Below are 6,946 nucleotides of genomic sequence, written 5' to 3'. Positions count from 1 at the left end.
TGGAAAGGTTGGTTAGCTTGTCCATGGTCAACACAACTGGTAAAAGGGGGAGAAAGGATCAACTCCAGGTCTGTTTGGTGCAAAGTCTGGTCTCCACACTCATAGCCTCCAATGGCAACTTATCAGTATCAGATATGTCTTGATCCATAACCAAATTTGTAGGAGTGATCACTCGAACAGACCATTTCTCTTCAGCTGGGTACCCTCTGTCTGGAGGCCTGCTCTTCAGGGCCTGGCTCAAGGGCATCTTATTAGAGACTCTTCCTTGAAACCTCCACTGGCAGGGACTCTCCCTCTCTTGAGACCCCTCAAAATTATGTCTGTTCCCTTTCTGGGATTATAGCCGGGTGTGCACACGCAGTGGGGCAAAGAGACCAGAGTGGAAGTCCTCACTTTTCCACTCACTAACCATGTGCTTGTGGAGGATACTTAACCTCCCTGAGGCTCACATGCCCCAGCCTTTAAAGAACAGTGACATCTTTCCCTTGGCGTTTGATGAAGATGAAAAGGGCTCAGCGCAGTGCCCAGCGTGGAGTCGGGGTTCAGTAGTGTTTGCTATTATTACTCTTATTATTGATGATGAAGGGTCGTGGCTGGCACAGTGTCTGGCACACACTAGGTCAGTGTAGCACATACAAAAAAGTCATCTTTCCCGCCCACTGCTAGACCTCCAGCTCCAGGGTGGGGGGCACAGGTCATGTCCGTTTCTAGCCCTGCCACAGTAAATCATCTTACTGTGCTAAGAGGTTTTGCTCTTTTCTGCACAGAGTAAATCTCAATACCTATTTGCCGGATTAATGTCTTTCTAAATAATTCCCTCAATTCATGGGAATGCCTTGTTCAAAATGCAACACAACAAGATCCCAACAGTAGTTAATCTGTCAACCAGTAAGTCCTTTGGGTGAGTTCCTCAGAGCACTGGGCACAGCTCAAGCCCTGGGCACAGTGTAGGTGCCCCAGGACAGAGCAAAGGATCACAGACCTGTGAGTGTGGGTGTGATTCCAGCAGGCTATCTGGTCACTGTCATCCAGAAGGAAGAGAGAACTGAGTTCCTTCCAACAGGTCCTCCTTGCCCTTTCTCTCCGGTGCACTGTTTGGGTTAGATGTGAGTTTGTACCTCTCGAAGGCTCAGAGAGAAGAAGACCGCATCTAAACGCGCCTGGGTTTGCTTTCCAGCTCTGAAACTTCCTGGCCCTGTGACGTGGGGCAAAGGACTTGACCTTTCTGGTCTTTGGCTATAATACAATAGGGTCAGTAACCTCTCTGAAGTGTTGTGAAGAGCAAGCAAACAACATGGTAGAACAACTTTGTAAACTGAAAGTTTTGATGAACACTAGTAATAGAAATAAACTCAGAGGTGCCTGGGTGACTCAGTCGGTTGAATGTCTGCTTTTGGCTCAGGTCATGGTCCCGGGGTGCTGAGATTGAACCGCATGTCGGGCTCCCTGCTCAGCGGGGAGTCTTCTCCCTCTGCCTCCCTCCTTCCCCGCTGTGCTCGAGTTCACTCTCTCTCAAATAAATAAATAAAATATTTGAAAAAAAGAAGTATATTCAGAACATTCTTTTGTAAGATTAAATGTGTAATGAGATGATGACTTTTCAGTAATTAAATGAGATTATGTATGTGAAGCCCTGGGAGGGTGTCTGGTACATAGCACTCAGTGTAGAATTAACAATCATTAATACTTCAGTGTGGCCCTCTTCTCTGCCACTCCTCCAGCCTGGCAGCTCTTTCCTGCCACATCTACGTGGCTATGTGGCTACGTGGCTTACTCCTTCTCCTCCTCCAGATCTTTCCTCCAAGGTCACTCACAGCCAGGACTTCCTGACACCCTAATTTTCATGGCAATCCCCAACCCTTCCCCCATCACTCCTGATCCTCTTTCTCTCTGCTTTTTTTTTTCTTCACAGCATTTATCACCATTTAACATAGTAAATGTCTTACTTAGTTTTTTTGTTTGTTTGTTTATTTGCCTAGACCAATGGGCATCAAACTTTTTCTATAAAGGCCCAGACAGTAAATATTTCATGCTTTACAGGCCATGTGATCTCTGTCACAACCACTCAACTCTGTTGTTATAACATGAAAGCAGCCATAGAGACTAGTGGACAAATAAGCATGGCTGTGTTCCAATAAAACTTTATTTACAAAAACAGGCAGTGGCCTGGATCTGGCCTGTGGGCCATAGTTTGCAACCTCTGGCCTAGATAATTGCCTGACACATTGGAAATGCTTAGTAAATATTTGTTGAATGAATGAATTAGTGAATGAATGAATGAATGAATGGAGGAGCACAAAACACCTGGTACAGTGACTGGTACATATGTGGTACTCAGTAAATGCACATTCCTTTGTATTTTATACTTAATAAATACAACAAGATGGGTCATGATGTATTGCATTAGAGGTACAATGAAAGTGCCCTGGGAATACTGTGATGGTAGACTCTTCCTCTTGTGATGAGGAAGGACTTCAAAGGTATCTAAAGTTGGATCCCCCCCAGAGCAGACCTCGAGTCAAGGATGCTGGGGCAAGCAGTTTATTTGGGAGGTGATCCCAGAAAGCATGGGGGTGGGGGAGGGAGTGAGCATGGAAAGCGCTGGAAGTGAATACAGGGTGTGGTAATGGACTAGCAGTTTCCTTCTGTGGGCAATGGGTCATCAGTCCCAACAGGACCACAGAGAGTCTATGAAACATCCCTCAGATCTATCCTGTCCCCCCACCCCAACCCTGCTGATGAGGCTGGGGGACTTTCCCTTAGTTTCCACTCCCCATTGGTTGAAGGCTTCTCCCAGAAGCATCAAATATCCAGTGTGTCCAGCCAGGTGGAGGGTGGCAGGTGCATGCAGTAGGATGACTCTGGCAGGCACTTGGGGGGTGAGGGGAGGAGGGAACATGAGCAGGCACTGAGATGATACTTGAGCTGGCCTTATAAGATAAATACATGCCATCTTGTTTAGGATACTGTCTTCAGGTCTTTGGTCTCCATGGCTAAGCTTAATCCTTTTTTTTTTTTTAATTTAAATTTTTTTATTTTTTTATTTATGATAGTCACAGAGAGAGAGAGAGAGAGGCAGAGACACAGGCAGAGGGAGAAGCAGGCTCCATGCACTGGGAGCCCAACGTGGGATTCGATCCCGGGTCTCCAGGATCGCGCCCTGGGCCAAAGGCAGGCGCTAAACCGCTGCGCCACCCAGGGATCCCCTAAGCTTAATCCTAATGGGGACATTTGCTAATAGCTGTTCCAGCAGACAGAATGTCTTCTGTCCCTTTTATCCAGATGGAACACTGTGTCGGAAGGACTCCAATTGGCTTAACTTGGGTCATGTCAGCATTTGGGGGTGGAGGGCCCATATTATGATTGGCAGCTCTCTGCCACTGCTCAGAGTGGGGAAGGAGACATCAGTAGCCCAGGAAGAGAAGGTGTGATGTCCCCGGCGGAGCAGGATGCTGGGCAGATGGAACAATAGATCTCCACAGCAGTGGGGGTGTTTTTGTTTGTTTCTTTCACTTTGTGGATGACAAACAAACCTCACAGAGGAGCTGCAGTTTAATGAAACAATTTACACACCAAAATAGAACACGCTTCCATCACAGAGCTATTGACTGGGAAACATAAACATGAAAAATGCGTTCAGATTTTTTTAAGTGTTCAGTTTATAGAGCAACATATGTGATACAGGAGAGAATAACCTAGGCTCCAAAGAGTTAAAGAGCCATTCGTTAGGACTCTCTAGCCTGCCTACATTCCAGGCAGTGTGGAGGGACCTCGGGAAAGTCACCCAACCTCCTGGAGCCTCAGTTTCCTCATCTGTAAAAAGGGGACAGAGCTGATACACAGCTCACGGGCTTGTGGGGATTAACTGGGGCGAGGCGTGCGAGATGTGTGCCAGAACGACTGGCCCATGGCACGTTCTCAGTAAGTAGTTTCGATGGTGATGATGATGATAACTTTCTTAGGCTTCTCTGGGGGAGCTTTCCCTGCTCAAATTGTTCTTCTGTGGCCACCTAGAGACCTGGTGGAGCTTTTCCACATCTTCACGGGAGCTTTTGCTCACCTCTGTGGCCAAGAATATCCTCTGCCTCTCCTCCTCATCACAGCACTGGAGAGGTAGGAAGGGTGGCCCAGGGAAGGTGGAAGAGGGTGCAGGCCTGAGTGGCTGCCTGCGGGGAGGAGCCGAGGCAGGAAGGAGCTGGCTGTCAGGGTGTCCACTAACTCCACCAGCAAGCCCTGCCAGTGAGTTGGCCCCACAGAGCCCCGCCGGGGCTGGAAGCACGCCCGCAATGCCGGGGATCTGTTTCCATCTGCTCATTTTACTGCTGAGTTGTAAAGTGCTAAATATCATTATCCTCCCCTTCCTTAAACAAGAAAAAAAGTTAACAGCCTGAGAAAAGGAGATATTTCACTTCATTTGGCATCCAGCCACCATTATCCGCACAGGGTGCTCCCTCGGGGCCTGGTTAGGGATGAGCAGGAGCCCTGTTCTCGTCCGCATTCTGCTGCAGCCTCCGCTCCGTGCAGGCTCGGGGCCGGGCGCCAGCAGCTGGAGGCCGGGTCAGAGCCTGGCCTGCCCGCCGACCGAGTAGCCAGCCACCCACTGAACAACCTAAACACTGCGGCGATGGGCGCCACCAGGGAAAGAGAGAGTGGAGGCCACAGGAGAGTGACTTGTTCAAGTTCACCGTGCTTATTAGGGTCTGTTCTGTGTGGCTCCTGGAGACGAACTGACAGCCATAGTAGTAATTACAGAAGAGAAGATCTCAACTCAATAGCAGGACAGGCTCCGAAGACTTACATCTGCCAAAAAATGGAACAGTTCCCTCAATAGATAGGGAGCTGCCTGTCTTCCAGGGGCATGCACATGGTTCAGAAAATCCTTCCAGAACACTCACTGCTGACCGGAGTTCCGATCTAGATGGAGATGCTGGAGAGGTGAGGACTAATGTTCTTTCCAACACTGAGATTCTAGAAACCCAGAACTGAAAAAAAATCTTACCCGTTTTCAGGATCTTTAGGGTGCCTTGCTCACGCTGGCTAAGCGGGAATTTCTAGCTGCCCGGTGTTGGCTGCTAGACCCAGAGGAAGGAGTGGGCCAGCAGCACGAGGTGTGATTCATCTTCATTGCTCCAATTATGGGGTCATTAAGGCTTTTACTCTGCGATGCTCCCCTAAGGAACTCCCGCTGCTTCAAGTATATGACAGACAGTTGTCCTCCCAGCCACCTAGCGGACAGAGGTGTTCTGCAGGGTCAAGCTGTAATCAAATATCACCCGCCCACTAGCCTCCTCCAGGGGGGACTTCCATGCCCTGTCTTAGCAGTGACTTGCCCAATAGGTGCAGCCAAGGGCCGGGTCCCAAGCCCCAGGGACAGCCATCTTGGGGAAAGGCCACTAACTCAGGATGAGTATGACAGGTGCGGAGGTGTAGGGGTAGCCAGCACTGCCAGCTGAAACATCCAATAGCTTTCCATTGTTCTTCCAAAGTTCCCAGTATGGCCCATAGGCCCTGCATAACCCACACTGCCTGGTCTAGACTGTGAACTCCCTGAAGGCAAGGGCAAGGTCTATTTTTGTCTCCACCATAGCCCCAGGGCTTGGCCCTATGCTTGGCATTTGGCCAGCACTTGGTACATATTTGTTGAGTGAATGAATAGAAAGCCTGTAGTCTTCCTGGACTCGATGGAAGTAACCTTGGCAGAGGAGGCAGCTCTGAAAGGGCAGAGAGCACTGGCCGATGAGTCTGGAGGTGGGGTTCAAGTGTGCCTCTATCATCAATTTGTTGCTTGGCCTCAGTCAAGTCTGGCTCTCTTGCCTCAATTTCCCAATTGCAGAATTGGGGAATTGGCAGAAGGTGGCGAGGAGGTGGGAAGAAAGCTGATGCTTTCTTGTTGAGCTCTAGGCCTCAAAGGTCTTTGGGCTGCAGACGCTGGTGGGCCTGGTGATGGAGTCACCTGTTTGGGACTGAGGTAGCCATGTCACTGCTGCACATTTACTCAGGTCAAAAACAAACCTGAGCCTATCTTGTGTGCCAAGCTCAGGGCAGGGTTATGGGGCTGAATCAGATGTGGTTCCTGCTCTAAAGATTCCAGAGTTGAGTGGGGGCAAAACTCACGTGGAGAGACGTATGACCCAAGGAGAGAGGCATAAATATATTACAGTGGAGCACAATGCCCTGAGAGCAATCCATGCATATAAGAAAGTGACTAATGACAGCTGGAAGGACTTGACAGTACTCCCTGGAGAAGGCACCTTTGAGCCAAGCACTTGGGATAGAAATTACAGGGAAAAAAAGCCAGCAGAGAAATAGGATGACAAAGGCACAGAGATAAGGCAGGTTGGGCAGGGAGACCAGTACCCGGTGGGGAGGGGGCAGGGGGTAAAGTGATGGGATAAGTTGGTTATCACAGGCCAAACGCTAGACCACAGACAACACATCTTCCAGGAAGGGTTTTGTCCCAGGAGGCAGCACGCAATAGGGCAGGTCTGGTCCAAATCCTTCCTGTATTTATTTGTCATCTTGTTCAGTGGCTCAGTGTCGTCATCTGTAAAATGAGGATTATGGTGCCTAACTCTTCAGGGCTGGTGAGGAATGCACTAAATTGACACGTATGGACTGCCTTGCACACAGGAAGCAGTTCTGGAAATGGGGTTTCCCTTCTTTTTTTTGGCTTTTGGCCAGAATTCAGATAACACTGAAAGAAGCTCTAGTGTGTATATGTTAGTCATTTTACACAACTAGCTATGGATGCGATTATCAGAAAGAAAGTTTATTGAAAAGGAATAAGAGGTAATGGAGGTTGAAATACACAACCCCGGGGGACAGGAAAAGTAAGGAAAGCAGCAAACCGGGAAGCTAGGGGACACAGACAAACTTCATCAGCTCCAACTTTGCCAGCAAGCTGCCTTGAATTCAGTTTGTGTGTTTGGGGAAGCAGGAGAAGAAA

This window comes from Canis lupus, chromosome 5 (genome assembly GCF_003254725.2).
Source record: "Canis lupus dingo isolate Sandy chromosome 5, ASM325472v2, whole genome shotgun sequence".
NCBI classification, from domain to species: Eukaryota; Metazoa; Chordata; class Mammalia; order Carnivora; family Canidae; genus Canis; species Canis lupus.
Note: the sequence above shows the minus strand (reverse complement) of the source record.